This window comes from Bombina bombina, chromosome 8 (assembly GCF_027579735.1).
Source record: "Bombina bombina isolate aBomBom1 chromosome 8, aBomBom1.pri, whole genome shotgun sequence".
NCBI lineage: Eukaryota > Metazoa > Chordata > Amphibia > Anura > Bombinatoridae > Bombina > Bombina bombina.
Genome location: NC_069506.1, coordinates 85,380,625 through 85,397,712, shown reverse-complemented (window position 1 = coordinate 85,397,712; position 17,088 = coordinate 85,380,625). Strand labels below are relative to the sequence as shown.

At 38.5% G+C, this 17,088-nt stretch overlaps 1 protein-coding gene across 2 annotated transcripts in view; it reads left to right on the top strand.

The window, feature by feature from the left end:
- The first annotated feature begins 10,944 nt into the window (after positions 1–10,944).
- Positions 10,945–17,088, top strand: part of PRDM2 (PR/SET domain 2) — a 402,316-nt gene continuing 396,172 nt past the window's right edge. For both annotated transcript variants that reach the window (XM_053690429.1, XM_053690428.1), the window contains exon 1: positions 10,945–11,260. The gene's annotated coding sequence lies outside the window, so the exon portion shown is untranslated. The remainder of the gene's footprint in view (positions 11,261–17,088) is intronic.

Genomic DNA, 17,088 nt, shown 5'->3' with positions numbered 1-17,088 from the left:
CGGTAAGGCGGACGCTCTGTCTCGAAAAGATATTAAGCCTTCCACTGCTCATCCCAACTCAACAATAGTTCCCGTTACATCCATAATTGGTGTACTCCCACCTGATAGCACTGAATTAAAGAACCAACAACAACTGGATACAACAAAGGCTACTTACCCTCTCACCCCTGATCAAAACGGTATCCTCTGTAATAAGTCAAGATATTACATACCACCATCTCTCCGGACAAAAGTGTTATCTATAACTCATGATTCCTCCTTAGCTGGTCATTTGGGAATACATAAGACCTATGACCTTCTACAAAGGCACTTCTGGTGGCCTTCTATGAGACACTCAGTAAAACAATATATAAGTTCCTGTTCCACTTGTCAAACCTGTAAACCATCTCATCAACTCCCTCTGGGCCTATTGCAAAACATACCCTTACCAGACTATCCGTGGGCATATGTCTCTATGGATTTTATCGTTGATCTTCCAAGCTCCTGTGGCATGACTGTCATCTTTGTCGTAGTTGACCTGTTCTCTAGAATGGCCCACTTCATTCCTACAGCTTCACTTCCTACAGCACAGCAGACTGCAGATCTATTTATCAAAGAGATTGTTTGACTGCATGGCCTTCCAGTATCTGTACTCAGTGACAGAGGGTCGCAATTTACATCCAAGTTTTGGAGATCCCTATGTCAATCTCTTGGCATTCAGCAACACCTGACTACATCGTACCACCCGCAAACAAATGGGCTATGTGAACGTACCAACCAATGGTTGGAGCAATACCTGAGATGTTTTTGCTCCCATAAACACGACTCTTGGGCTTCGCTCCTTCCCCAGGCTGAATTTTCTTTCAATAACACTACTAATTCATCCACAGGATTTTCACCCTTTTATGTCAACTCAGGAAGGCACCCTCGTTTTCACCCGCTACCTCCTGCAAACAGTCCCTGTCCACAAGTAAATGACTTGGTCAACTCCATTAAACAGACCTATACTGTCATACAAGAGAACATCAAGCAAGCACAAGCCACCCAGAAACGATACTACGACCTACGCCATCGTCCCCAACCCGCCTACAAAGTGGGTGACTTAGTTTGGCTCGCCACCAAAAATCTTAAATTACCTACACCCTGTAGGAAATTCAATAAACTGTTTGTGGGACCCTTCCCGATAGTGGCTATAAGCAACCCTGTCACTGTTACCCTACAACTCCCAGCAACTTACCGTATACATCCCACATTTCATGTGTCACTTGTCAAACCCTGTGATCCCTCTACCCATGTCTCTCCATCTCCTCAGGAATCTCCTACACCTGACCCCGAATACGAAGTACATTCTATAGTCGACTCCCGAAGGTATCACGGTGAACTCCAATACCTTGTCCGCTGGTCGGGGTATGACTCATCTGAGGATTCCTGGGAGCCGGCATCCAATCTATCGGCTCCCCGTCTGGTGTCTGTGTTCCACCGTAGGCATCCTGATCGTCCAGCGCCTTGACACCTCCTTGAGGTTCTTTTGAGGGGGGGATGTGTCATGAACTCCTCAGTTCCACCTTAACTTATGTTACTACATCTCACATACCACCTTAAGAATCAATTATCTGGCTCTCTTTTCCTTTAAAAGCTTTCCATTTCCCATACACCTTTGCTGGTTTATTGAAGGTTGATACCCACTCACTCTCCAGCCTTTCTTGTTACTTGTCTAAAACAGAGTATCACTTGTTCTGTGATTAGCTCTGTCTCCTTCAACTGAAGCTACTTCTCATCTAAAGCAGAAGTCACCTGTTGCAACTGCAGCACGCACGCCGCTCTAACAACTTCCAGCTTAACAGACACAGGCCGCAATCTGCAGAGAGGATCAGAGAAGCTGCACGCACACAGCTGCTAGAGCCAGGTTCCGTATACAAGTGTTAGCATTGCCGTTAAGACTGTGAACTTATCTTTACCGTATGGTGTAATGTTTAACAGCGCAGCAAGCTGATACAGTATTCTTAACACTGTTTACAAATCTTTACTGCAAGGTGTATTATTTAAAGGCCCAGCAAGCTGAAACAGTAAACTTAACACTGTGAACTTATCTTTACCACAAGGTGTATTATTTAAAGGGCCAGCAAGCTGAAACATTATACTCCACACTGTGAACTTATCTTTACCGCAAGGTGTATTATTTAAAGGCACAAAATTACCTTAAAGGGGACCTCACTTATCTGTCACAAACCTATATAAACTGCTACTTATTATCTAAAAGTTTACATAGTACAAACTTATCTCTGGACCCAGATATAATTCACCTGATCTTACTACTTATAATTTTGAGGTGATTATTCCGGGCTACATTAATCCAGGTGATTAAGACTCTGTCTCCTCACTAGCAGACAGACTTAATCACATGATACATACAAACTATTTACCAGAGAATACTCATAATCAGACTAAAGAAACAGCAATCGAATTGCTGATCATTACACATAACTATGTACAAAATAATTGCAGTCATTTTCCAAGCCCCCAATACATTCACCCACAGCTGGAAGGGCTTTTGTGCATTTCTACTTGGTTTTTGCGTACACTAATATATTTAAAGGGACACTGAACCAAAAAAATTTCTTTTGTAATTCAGAAAGAGCATGCAATTTTAAGCAACTTTTTAATTTACACCTATTATCAAGTTTTCTTCGTTCTCTTGCTATCTTTATTTAAAAAAGAAGGCATCTAAGTTTTTTTGGGGGGCTCAGTACTCTGGACAGCACTTTTTTATTGGTGGATGAATTTATCCACCAATCAGCAAGGACAACCCAGGTTGTTCACCAAAAATGGGCCGGCATCTAAACTTACATTCTTGAATTTCAAATAAAGATACCAAGAGAATGAAGAAAATTTGATAATATGAGTAAATTAGAAAGTTGCTTAAAATTTCATGCTCAATCTGAATCACAAAATAAATTTTTTGGGTACAGTTTCCCTTTAAACAGAAGGGTTTTCATCAAACTGCTGCCTCATAAAACAACCATTAGGTGAAAAAACATGAGGCAACGTTTATTGGATTGTATATAACAAACTCTTTTATACAAGAGTTTTGTGTTTTTAAATTTGGTAGGATGAAAGGGCTAGTTGATATTGGAAGGATTTTGTTGTCTATTAAAAAGGTACAGTCTACTTCAGAATTAGTAACATTAAAAAAAAAAATAGATAATCCCCTTTTATTTTTATTTTATCCATTCACCAATTTTGCATAGCCAACACTGTTAAATTAATACATTTGTTTACCTCTGTGATTACCTTGTATCTAAACCTCTGCAGATTGTCCCCTTACATCAGTTCTTTTGACAAACTTGCATTTTAGCCAATCAGTTGACACACAAATAATTCCAAGGGAGTGAGTCCAATGTTATCTAGCTGTGAAAAACTGTCAAAATGCACTGAGATAAGAGGCGATTCAATAGCTTAGAAATTAGCATATGAATTCCAAAGCAAATTTGATGATAAAAGTAAATTGGAAAGTTGTTTAAAATTGCATGCCCCATCTGAATCATGAAAGTTTAACCCCTTAATGACCGCAGCACTTTTCCATTTTCTGTCCGTTTGGGGACCAAGGCTATTTTTACATCTTTGCGGTGTTTGTGTTTAGCTGTAATTTTCGTCTTACTCATTTACTGTACCCACACATATTATATACCGTTTTTTTTGCCATTAAATGGACTATCAAAAGATACCATTATTTTCACCATATCTTATAATTTACTATAAAAAACATTATAAAATATGAGGAAAAAATGGAAAAAAACACACTTTTTCTAACTTTGACCCCCAAAATCTGTTACACATCTACAACCACCAAAAAACACCCATGCTAAATAGTTTTTAAATTTTGTCCTGAGTTTAGAAATACCCAATGTTTACATGTTCTTTGCTTTTTTTGCAAGTTATAGGGCCATAAATACAAGTAGCACTTTGCTATTTCCAAATCACTTTTTTCAAAATTAGCGCTAGTTACATTGGGACACTAATATCTTTCAGGAATCCCTGAATATCCATTGACATATATATATTTTTTTTTCGAAGACATCCCAAAGTATTGATCTAGGCCCATTTTGGTATATTTCATGCCACCATTTCACCGCCAAATGCGATCAAATAAAAAAAATTGTTCACTTTTTCACAAATTTTTTCACAAACTTTAGGTTTCTCACTGAAATTATTTACAAACAACTTATGCAATTATAGCATAAATGGTTGTAAATGCTTCTCTGGGATCCCCTTTGTTCAGAAATAGCAGACATATATGGCTTTGGCTTTGCTTTTTGGTAATTAGAAGGCTGCTAAATGCCACTGCGCACAATACGTGCATTATGCCCAGCAGTGAAGGGGTTAATTAGGGAGCATGTAGGGAGCTTCTAGGGTTAATTTTAGCTTTAGTGTAGTAGACAACCCCAAGTATTGATCTAGGCCCATTTTGGTATATTTCATGCCACCATTTCACCGCCAAATGCGATCAAATTGTAAATAATTTCAGTGAGAAACCTAAAATTGTGAAAAAATTAACGTTTTTTTTAATTTGATCGCATTTGGCGGTGAAATGGTGGCTGGTTGTAAATGCTTCTCTGGGATGCCCTTTGTTCAGAAATAGCAGACATATATGACTTTGGCGTTGCTTTTTGGTAATTAGAAAGTCGCTAAATGCTGCTGCGCATCACACGTGTATTATGGCTAGCAGTGAAGGGGTTAATTAGGTAGTTTGTAGGGAGCTTGCAGGGTTAATTTTAGCTTTAGTGTAGAGATCAGCCTCCCACCTGACACATCCCACCCCCTGATCCCTCCCAAAAAGCTCCCTTCCCTCCCCCATCCCACAATTATCCCCGCCATCTTAAGTACTGGCAGAAAGTCTGCCAGTACTAAAATAAATGTTTTTGGGTTTTTTTTTAAAAGAAAAAAAAAGCATATTTACATATGCTGTGTTTAGGATCCCCCCTTAACCCCCAACCTCCCTGATCCCCCCCAAAACAGCTCTCTAAGCCTCCCCCTCAGCCTTATTGGGGGCCATCTTGGGTACTGGCAGCTGTCTGAAAGTACCCAGTTTGAACAATTAAATGTTTATTTTTTTATTTTTTGAAATTTTTTCTGTAGTGTAGCTCCCCCCCACCCACGCACCAACCCCCACCACCGAAATTACACCTAATGGGGTATTTTTTTAGATTAAATGTCCCACTTTTATTTAGCTTTGGGACACATTTTTTCTGTAGTGTAGCGGCTCCCACCCGCTCCCTCCCAGTGCACGCGCCCGCCCCCTCGTGCACGTGCGCCCGCGCGCCCCCCCCCGGACTTCCCCGCCCACGATCCCCCCCCCCTCCACATGACCAGGGCCATCGATGGCCGCCACCCACCTCCCACACCGGCTCCCACCCACCAACGATACCGGCCATTGATGTCCGGTGCAGAGAGGGCCACAGAGTGTCTCTCTCTGCATCGGATGGCCGTAAAAGGTTATTGCAGGATGCCTCCATATCGAGGCATCACTGCAATAACCGGAAAGCAGCTGGAAGCGAGCAGGATCGCTTCCAGCTGCTTTCCACACCGAGGACGTGCAGGGTACGTTCTCAGGCGTTAACTGCCTTTTTTCTGAGGACGTACCCTGCACGTCCTCGGTCATTAAGGGGTTAATTTTAACAACCCTTTAAGTCTATATATCCAGAAAGTCTGAAAAGCACCTTTCCAATTTGTTAGTGTGGTATTGTAATGCAATTCATCACATTGATGTTGTAGAGCATTACATTTCCTTGTTTTAATATTTAAACAGCTTAGCATATGTAGAGTTATAGGGAAAATTATAGGTTTTAAATATAATTGTATTTGAGAATAACATAATGGTCACCATTATTTATAGACACATAAATCAATACCTTTTATTTTCAGTGGATGCCCAATACTGTTCCTATTTAAAGGGACACTAAACCTAAAAAAAAATTTCTTTCATGAATCAGATAGAGCATGCAATTTTAAGAAGCTTTCTAATTTACTCCTATTATCAAATGTTCTTCGTTCTCTTGGTATATTTATTTGAACAGCAGAACTGTAAGCTTTGGAGCCAGCCCATTTTTGTTTCAGCATCCTGGGTAGTGCTTGCAGATTGGTGGCTACATTTAATGCTCTAATGTACCTACGGATATCCCTGCATACAACTTCCATAGCTGTCTATATCTCATATGCAGTGGTGGCTTCTGCCTGCTACTGAGCCAGTGCTTACTAGGCTGCTGCAAGCAAGAAGCAGGGGAACTCCTTAGTAAAAGAGACAGAGGTCACAGGAGCGGTACTAGCAGGCCTGCCAGCAAGGCGGGAGATACCATGCAGCCCTGAGAGATAATGAAGGCAACGTATAAATGTTGTGATACACTGTACCTATAAGAGTCACTTCTATAGATTCTATAGCTTGTAATAAGGAAAATGCCAAACAGAATCCAAACTCTGCAAAAATATAAACAGTCTTTTTTCCTCTTTTCTTACCTAATTTTTCTATTAGGCATTGTATCTGATGAAGTGAGCAGAACAGCACATAAATCAGATCACAATCAGCAATCTTGATGCTTTCAGCAAAGTGTCTTTAAATCCAAAAAGAGTAGCTCCATTTTGCAAATCAGATCACAAACAGCAGACTTGATGCTTTAAAGGGATAATTAGGGCCAAAATTATGAATATTCTATTTCACAGTTTGTTATGTATTACGTTTTAGGGCAAATGCCTAAATATCTGTTTGCAAGTAATCTGCTCCTGAAATTGGGCATGTTTCCAACCCCACCATGAGGCTAATTTGCATTAGCCAATCACGGTGGGCAACCTGGGTTCTATCTTTCACGTAGCTACGCATGCAATATGGAATTTTATTGTTCAGCGCATGCGCAATCCGTTACAGCGTTGATCGCCAAAGTCACTATCTCGGCGGTCACGTGACCGCTGAGATAGGGAGCTGCGCAGAAGAGGGAGAGAGGCAACAGATTTGTTATTACTATATAAGGATCACTCCTGAAGAAAACAAGCATGTGTATTTAATATGCTGCATACAGATAAATATAAGGAATTTAGCCTAAACTAACGAAAATTGTGTAAACGGCTAAAAAAAATAATCCCAAAATCTGGCAAAGCTCTTCAGGGATTAAAATGCGCTTGCATTGAGGAGAAATGTTAATAGGCTAATTAAGTGATTGAAATTGGTCAAGTAGAACGCTTGTTGTGGGCTGTCGTTTATGACTTTGTTTGAGAAATAAAAAAAGTTTTATTTTTATTACTTAGAGGCTTCTCTTTAAGGAAATTGTGAGATTTCTTTAATATGATAATATTAACTCATGTGCATGTTTATTTTACATTACTTAGAGCACACTTTTATAATATAGTAAATGTAAAGTGTATTTAAAACCAGAGAGCAGATCCCGCATACACAGATCCCAAACAGTAGACTTGATGTTTTCAGCATGCAATAAAATGACTCTAAATCCAAAGATAGATTTTCATAAATATGTGAATCTATTCTATCAACAGACACAGGTTTAATATGCAGGGAATAATATACAGGTTCAATATACAGGTTTCAGCAGGAAAAGACAGATTTATTAAAACACAAGGCAGCAAACATAATTAATTAATACAACACCTGTTAAAGAGCAGGGCATGCCTTAAAGGGACAGTCAAGTCCAAAAAAAAACTTTCATGTTTTAAATAGGGCATGCAATTTTAAACAACTTCCCAATTTACTTTTATCACCAATTCTGCTTTGTTCTCTTGGTATTCTTAGTTGAAAGCTAAAACTAAGAGGTTCATATGCTAATTTCTTAGACCTTGAAGACTGCCTCTAATCTGAATACATTTTGACCACTAGAGGGTGTTAGTTCACATGTTTCATATAGATAACATTGAGCTCATGCACGTAAAGTGACCTAGGAGTGAGCTCTGATCGGCTAAACTGCATGTCTGTCAAAAGAACTGAAATAAGGGGGCAGTCAGCAGAAGCTTAGATACAAGATAATTACAGAGGTAAAATGTGTATTATTATAACTGTGTTGGTTATGCAAAACTGGGGAATGGGTAATAAAGGGATTATCTTTCTTTTTAAACATCAAAAATTCTGGTGTTGACTGTCCCTTTAAGAAGCATAGGAGAAAAAGGGGAGTGATTTCTAAAAGGTAAACTTGTTAAAATGACGGTATCACCATATAAACATAAGTATCAGAATGTCACAAATTTCCTTACCTGCCTCCCACAACCACAGCTGTGCAATAGCCATCAAGAATGTGTGCTAACTGCTGCTGGGCAACACCCACTCTACTTTCCCATACTTTATCTTTATTTGAAATGCAAGAATGTAAAGTTTAGATGCCGGTCCATTTTTGGTGAACAACCTGGGTTATTCTTGCTGATTGGTGGATACATTCATCCACCAATAAAAAAGTGTTGTCCAGAGCTCAACCAAAAAAAAAAAAAAAAAAAAAAAAGCTTAGATGCATTCTTTTTCAAATAAAGATTGCAAGAGAACTTATAAAAAATGATAATAGGTGTAAATTAGAAAGTTGCATGCTCTATCTGAATCACGAAAGAACAAATTTGGGTTCAGTGTCCCTTTAAGGTCAAGTTACAAGCACAGCCTCACGGCATTGCATAGACTTATCAAAACGAGGAGTTTAAGTCATGATTTTTTTAAATCTATTTATTTTCTTATATTTTTACCTTTAAACTGCTCTGCCGATAAGCGCAGCACTCCCGCCCGCCATCTTGTCTAATTGATTGACAGATGACGTATCCTAAATCAACTAATCCTTGTTTCCCCCCTGGGGCGTTCAGCCCCTTTGCGTAAAAAAGGATTAGTTGGTTTAGGATACATCATCTGTCAATCAACAATTAGACAAGATGGTGGGCGGGCGGTAGTGCTGCGCTTATCGGCGGAGCAGTTTAAACGTAAAAATATAAGAAAATAAATAGATTTAAAAAAAATCATGACAAACTCCTTCTCGTTTTGATAAGTCTATGCAATGCCGTGAGGCTGTGCTTTTAACTTGACCTTCACTTTAAAGAGACACAATACCCAAATGTTACTTATTTCTCTAAGTAAAAAATGCAGATATTTTTACCCCACAATATACTCAATAGCCACATCCCCTTGTAAAGGAACTTTAAGCAGCCAATCAGCATGCTATAGTCCAAGGAATATAAAAAGGAAGTTTACTATGAAATTTTACAAGCTCACTTTAAAGTGAAGGGTGACTGATGATGCTGATTGGCTGTTTTTCTTCAATATGCAGCTGACAGCTACAGCATAACTGTTCACAGAGCACTTAATATTGCAGACATCCTAACCTGCAAAAACTCATTTCAGGGAGGTGGCTTCACCGGCTACTGCATTTAACAAAATATTAACAGTGTAAGGTAAGTACATAATCTTTTTCAACAAAAAGTGAATTTAAAGGGGTTTCAAATTAATAATGCTCTATCTGAATTATGTAAGTTTCATACTCCTTTAAACTTTTACTAGAGTATAATACCTACTTTATCTTATACTAACTTTGTCTGGAACCTTTATTTAATAAACAACTATTTTTAGTATCTCTTCCCAGGTGCACTTTGTATGAAAGAAATGTTTAGAAATAAAAAAGGAAAACGCATACAAAATCTGACAATGTTTTATTATTTTCTCAATGCACCAATATTACTTCACAGAAATAGAGCTCTAAGGTAACGTTTCCACTTCCAAACTTCCATCTCAAATTCCACAGGTTTTTTTTTTTTTAAAAAAGAATTAGCAAAAACAGCAAAGTTCTTCTGCTTATGACCTTACTGCATTTCTGAACTTGTATCGAGTCGTGTCACACTTCTACGGCATCTCATTCCAGCCTGCTGTTTGCACACCATGCGTCTGCACTAAACATCCTAGCACATCTATAGTCATGAAAAGAGCAATGACAAAAATATTAATTACAAAATAACATAGCGCCCTCTTTCGGTGCCAAGTAAACTAACAAAAAGCAGGTTTTTTTTTTTATCCCGGTGTTCTGTCGAGTACTCCAATTCATCTAAAACTCCAATCAGACGTCACTTCCGGTGATTCCATACATCTGATTGGTCCGTGTCTCAGTGAGTGACAGGATTTACAACCAATCAGATGGGCACTGTAATCACCTATTTACTATCTATTTTGCCTCTACCTGGAGGGTTCAAGGGGAGCGCAGCCCCCCTTGTAAACATCATTCCCCAAGGTTTACTTGGGGTCTATGCCAGAGGATCAGCGGTGTGCCCCCCAGAGGCAAAAACAGATATTAAAAATAGAAGAGTCACCGGAAGTGAAGTCAGATTGGAGTTTGAGGAATTGGTGTTCTCGAGTTTCCGGCTTATTTTATTTCATTTGCGGACGTCAGGGAGACGCTATTACTATGCGGGGGACTCCTGGAACTTCCAGGAGAGTTGCAAAGTCTGCTATTATGATCTGATGGAATTTCGAGCTAAAATGTTTACATTGAGATGTTATTTTCTTGGCTATTTGCAGTTACGCTGCATCACTTTCAAGTGATTTAGCAAATGAGAATTATGTCCCTTTAACTCTTCAGTGCAGAAGAACACAAAATCACAGTTTGGTTAAAGCTGTTATTCACATTTGACATTCTGACTTCCTGGCAGCTTTAGGGTTAATCAGATGCCAACACCCAAAGCAGTGACATTACAGCTATCTTCTCTAAGGTAGAAAAAAGCGTCTTCCCTAAAGTAGCAAGGTTACTTCGAGGTCACAATCCCAAAACACATGTATATCTGCAGATTTTCTTTTGAGTCGGTAAAGTATCTACAAATGCAGTCCTCCTTCCACCAGAGGGGATTATCTATGAACCCAGTTACCTTGTCCCTCCCTCTGATTCCGCAATCTATCTAACCGACGATTACTCAGTGCTAAAGAGTTAAACGTCTCTTCCTGTTTGGTTAGTCAGTCGGTTAGGAAATATGTTGCTACAGCAGGGTACAGCTGTTTATAATCCCCATCGCTAGTTCCACGCCCTCTGGCCCTGAGCCTGTTTCTCTTTCTGCTTTTGCTCAGCTCTCCGATTTTTTTTTTGTTTAGTTGTAATGTTCTAACAATCTCACCTCTGATTGGTGTTATATTTGTCTCTATCTAATTTTTCTAGCCAATTGAGCTAGGAGAAGAGCTCTTAGTCTGGTACAATGGGGAAGACAACCCAGAGATAGCAGCTGCTATTCAGGAAGAAAGAGCTGGCAGTCACCGGAGCAAGAAGAACTAAAAAAAGAGGTAAGGGACAAATTTGTATTAGTGCTAAAGAGCGTGTCCGCAATTTATTAAGCGTCGGAGAGCTGTCTGTACAGTGAAGCATAACCATAGTAAGTCAGTATTTAGCTGGATGTCTCTATGACCTTTTACAGATTGCGTTGTGTGCCAGCCCAGCTAAGCACTTCTTCGTATAGCACTCACCATCCGTGAATCATATGATGTGCATGTGCCATTACTGTGCACAGCACTACATCCAACCATGGCTGCAGACCCTATTTCTACCATCCTTTCGAATGTTTCTGCTCCTAAACTTAATTTGGATTATTTAAAAAAGTGTATACTGGCGAAGTGTATTATTCTGAAGACATTGTATAAAGAAATAAAGTATAACAGTTTTCTATTTGCGGTTTTGAAAAGTTTATAATGTCTTTTATAACATAGAATTACTTTTTATGACAAGTTCCAAATTGACTAAAGCTGACTAATATGTACAGTGTTATCAGAAAAGGTTACATTATTCTCCAGTGGATAAAATCTCATAGTTTGTGAAAATGCCCATAGATTTTTGCAGTAATCAAATGTTCATACACAATTCAGACTCTTAATATTGCTGACCTTTATAAACTTTTCCTGTCTTTTATAAATCAAATGTCTCAGCCTGATCATTAAAGTAGCTATATTTTACAGTGTGTTTTAGGTTTAAAATTACATGCTCTAACAAATTAAAGAGAGTAATTTTTTTTTTTACTATAATGGCCCTTTAATTTACATCAGGTACTGTCTGATTTAAAAAAAAAAAGCAAGGGAATATAGATAATTGCTCAATATTACATATAGCCAACAGTTGCTCTAGTACCGTAGTGTCATAGCATTCTACACATCAGTTTGACATATCACAATGTACATTGCATATTTGTGTGTGTATGTGTGTGTATATATATATATATATATACATACATACATACATACATACATACATACATACATACATACATACACCCCTCACATTTCTGTAAATATTTTATTATATCTTTTTATGTGACAACACTGAAGAAGTTACACTTTGCTACAATGTAAAGTAGTGAGTGTACAGCCTGTATAACAGTGTCAATTTGCTGTTCCCTCAAAATAACTCATCACATTTTGTCTAAACCGTTGGAAACAAAAGTGAGTACACCCCTAAGTGGCAATGTCCAAATTGGGCCCAAAGAGTCAACATTTTGTGTGCAAACCATTATTTTCCAGCACTGCCTTAAAGAGCCATTAACCCCAAAACATTTATTTCACGATTCAGATGGAGAATACAATTTTAAACAACATTCCAATTTACTTCTATTGTCTAATTTGGTGCAATCTTTAGATATCCTTTGTTAAAGAAATAGCAATGCACATTGGTGAGCCAATCACATGAGGCATCTATGTGCAGCCACCAATCAGCAGCTACTGAGCCTATCTAGATATGCTTTTCAGGAAAGAATATCAAGAGAAAAAAGCAAATTCTATAATAGAAGTAAATTAGAAAGTTGTTTAAAATGGTATTCTCTATCTGAATCAAGAAAGAAAAAATCTGGGTTTAATGTCCCTTTAACCCTCTTGGAGTTCACCAGAGCTTCACAGGTTGCCACTGGAGTCCTCTTCCACACCTCCATGACTACATCAAAGGAGCAGGTGGACGTTACAGTCCTTGCGCTCCCCCACCTTCCGTTTTGAGGATGCCCCACAGATGCTCAATAGGGTTTAGGTCTGGAGACATGCTTGGCCAGTCCATCACCTTTACCCTCGGCTTCTTTAGCAAGGCAGTGGTTGTCTTGGAGGTGTGTTTGGGGTCATTATCATGTTGGAATACTGCTTTGCGGCCCAGTCTCCGAAGGGAGGGGATCATGCTCTGCTTCGGTATGTCACAGTACATGTTAGCATTCATGGTTCCCTCAATGAACTGTAGCTACTAGTACCCAGTGCCGGCAACACTCATGCAGGCCCAGACCATGACACTCCCACCACCATGCTTGACTGTAGGCAAGACACACATGTCTTTGTACTCCTCACCTGGTTGCGGCCACACACGCTTGACACCATCTGAACCAAATAAGTTTATCTTGGTCTCATCGGACCACAGGACATGGTTCCAGTAATCCATGTCCTTAGTCTGCTTGTCTTCCGCAAACTGTTTGCAGGCTTTCTTGTGCATCATGAGAGACTTCCTTCTGGGACGACAACCATGCAGACCAATTTGATGCAGTGTGTGGCATATGGTCTGAGCACTGACATGCTGGTCCCCCACCTCTTTAACCTCTGCAGCAAGGCTGGCAGCACTCATACATCTGTTTCCCAAAGACAACCTCTGGATGTGACGCTGAGCACGTGCACTCAACTTCTTTGGTTGACCATGAAGGGGCCTGTTCTGAGTGGAACCTGTCCCGTGAAACCACTGTATGGTCTTGCCCACAGTGCTGCAGATCAGTTTCAAGGTCTTGGCAATCTTCTTATAGCCTAGACCATCTTTATGTAGAGCAACAATTCTTTTTTTCAGATCCTCGGAGAGTTCTTTGCCATGAGGTGCCATGTTGAACTTCCAGTGACCAGTATGAGGGAGTGTGAAAGCGATAACACCAAATTTAACACACCTGCTCCCCATTCACACCTGAGACCTTGTAACACTAATGAGTAACATGAACACCAGGGAGGGAAAATGGCTAATTTCCACTTAGGGGTGTACTCACTTTTGTTGCCAACAGTTTAGAAATTAATGGCTGTGTTTTGAGCTATTTTGAGGGGACAGCACATTTACACTGTTATACAGGCTGTATACTCACTACTTTACATTGTAGTAAAGTGTCATTTCTTCAGTGTTGTCACATGAAAAGAAATAATAAAATATTTTCAAAAATGATACCAAGTATTTGCATGAGTACTTGTACTCATGCAAAATGCACCAATACTTAAACCGATACCTCCACTTCCTACCCATATGCTATCTTGTGGCGTTTTTTTCAAACTGCATGTTCCCATTTCATTTTAAACTGGAGTAGAGACTAAACTAAAAATGGTTTACTACTGTTCTGACAATACAAATTGCTGTTATTTGTATGTAGGAGAGATCACTGTACCTCGTTCAGACAAACCCCTGAAGTACTGGGCAGTTAATAAACAGATTTCCAGCTCTGGCTAAAATGGCCCAAAAATATCTTTCTGCCCCATGCAGTAGTGTGGAAAGTTAAAGACTGTTCAACTTAGAGTCGAACCTGCATACAAATGTCAGATAGATGTGATATAACAGCCCTACAACCCAATTATATCACCCCTTTATATTTAATATTTTATTGTAATATTTTTTTATATATAAACATGTTCAGTGAACTTTTTTATTTCATAATGTCTTTTGAATTACAGTCCTTTATAATTATAAAGAAGGAATCTTAAATAATTAGTCTGTATTGTGCTTGGTAAACTGTCACATGACATAAAAAAAGTATCGGTAATTTGTATCGGCGAGTATTTGAAAACAAGTATCGGTACTTGTACGCAGTCATACAAAAATGGCATTGGTGCATACCCTAATATATATATATATATATATAGATTATATATATATTATATATATATATTAATATAGTATATATATAATATATATCACTCACATACACTAAAAGTCTACCAACCCCTGTTAAAAATTTCAGTTTCTGTGATGTAAAAAAAATGAGACAAAGGACAAATCATTTCAGAACTTTTTTCCAGAGCCCTGTGATTGTGGACCTATAAACTGTACAACTCAATTGAAATACAATCTGAAATCTTTTTGAGGGGTAAAGGGAATAAAAATAAAAAAACTAACTGCTCAGTGAGGGAACAGTGTATTAAGTTCACACCGTTAACCCCTTAATATACTCCTGTTGAGCTTCGCAGTTTCGTAGGCAACCTTTGCTATAGACGCTGTTGCAACTTTAACAACGTCCTTCGGGTATATAATAAAGAAGTTGCCTTACCCAGTCATTGTTATGCCTTTCCTCTAAAGTATACCTGGTAATACTCCTTCTGTGACTCTCACAAACAGAATATCGTATAACACTGAACTCTACTTTTTTGCGGAAGCAGCCAACAGCTGCCTCGAGCTCCTCCGATTAGCGCTTCACTCGGTTGCGGTCCTATGACCTGTCTGGAAGTGGTGGTTATAACAGGTATGGGTCATAGGCAGATACAACCACATAGAAGGCATCCAACATCTGAGCAAATCTCAATACTTAAAACAGACAAAAAGCGGTTGTGTGGTCATCAAACTGTGCAATTTATTTTGCTGTGTAGAAAGCAGCACTTCATACGTGGTACAACAGGTCAGATAAATCCTACGCGTTTCATGCCGACAGGCACTTTGTCAGGGATAGTGAGCAAAACTCCTCCTCCCTTGCTTTATTACAATGGAATGATACCATAGTAATAACATTCAGGTGTTAATTAAATTTTAACAAATTTAAATTAAAGTGATATTTTTAAGGTGATTTTTAAAAGGTGATTTTTAAACAGCGTTCTATTTTTATAACTATTTGTTAATACTGTGATATTCATACATTTGAAGAAAAGAAAGGAGAATGTTATTATTCATGAATCATAAACCTTATATACATCAGAACACTAACGCTACACATTGTGCTTCAACATAATACTTTGCAATATAGTGCAAGTTTAGTTATCTTATATATTTTTTAGTTTATGTAAATATACTATATTAGTTCTTTAGTTGTATATGTTTACTCAGAAATACTTTAATATAACAGGTTTACTCATTTACATATACTAAAAAATATATAAGATAATCGAACTTGCACTATATCGCAAAGTATTCTGTTGAAGCACAATGTGTTAGCGTTAGTGTTCTGATGTATATAAGGTTTATGATTCATGAATAATAACATATTATTCTCCTTTTCTTTTAATGTATGAATGTGGTAGCGTTAGTGTTCTGATGTATATAAGGTTTATGATCCATGAATAATAACATATTATTCTCCTTTTCTTTTCTTCAAATGTGTGAATATCACAGTATTAACAAATAGTTATAAAAATAGCACGTTGTTTAAAAATCACTTTTTAAAAATCACCTTAAAAATATCACTTTAATTTAAATTTGTTAAAAATTTTAATTAACACCTAAATGTTATTACTATGTATCTCCATTGTATAAAGCAAGGGAGGAGGAGTTTGCTCACTATCCCTGACGAAGTGGCCTGTCGGCATGAAACGCGTAGGATTTATCTGACCTGTTGTTCCCGTATGATGTGTTGCTTTCTACACAGCAAAATAAATTGCAGTTTGATGACACACAAACCAACCGCTTTTTTGTCTGTTTTAATAATTTAAAGTGCCTCTGATTAACCCCAAATAAAGTTCAGCTGTTCTAGTAGGTCTTTCCTGACATTTGTTAGTCGCATCCTACAGCAAATCCATGGTCCGCAGAGAGCTTCTAAAGCATCAGAGGATCTCATTGTTAAAAGGTATCAGTCAGGAGGTGTGGTACATGTATCAGACTGGCTGTGTGGTACATGTGGACAACAATCTCCTGTATTCTTCATATGTCTGGGCTATGAGGTAGAGTTGCACAGACGGAAGCCTTTTCTTACAAAAAAAACCATCCAAGCCCGGCTGAATTTTGCCAAAAAACACATCTGAAGTTTCCCAAAAGCATGTTGGAAAAGGTGTGTCTGGTCTGATGAAATTAAAGTTGAACTTTTTGGCCATAATTCCAAAAGCCGTGTTTGGCGCAAAAAAACAACCACTGCATATGGCCAAAAGAACACCATACCCACAGTGAAGCATGGTGGTGTCAGCATCATGCTTTGGGGCTGTTTTTTCTTCAG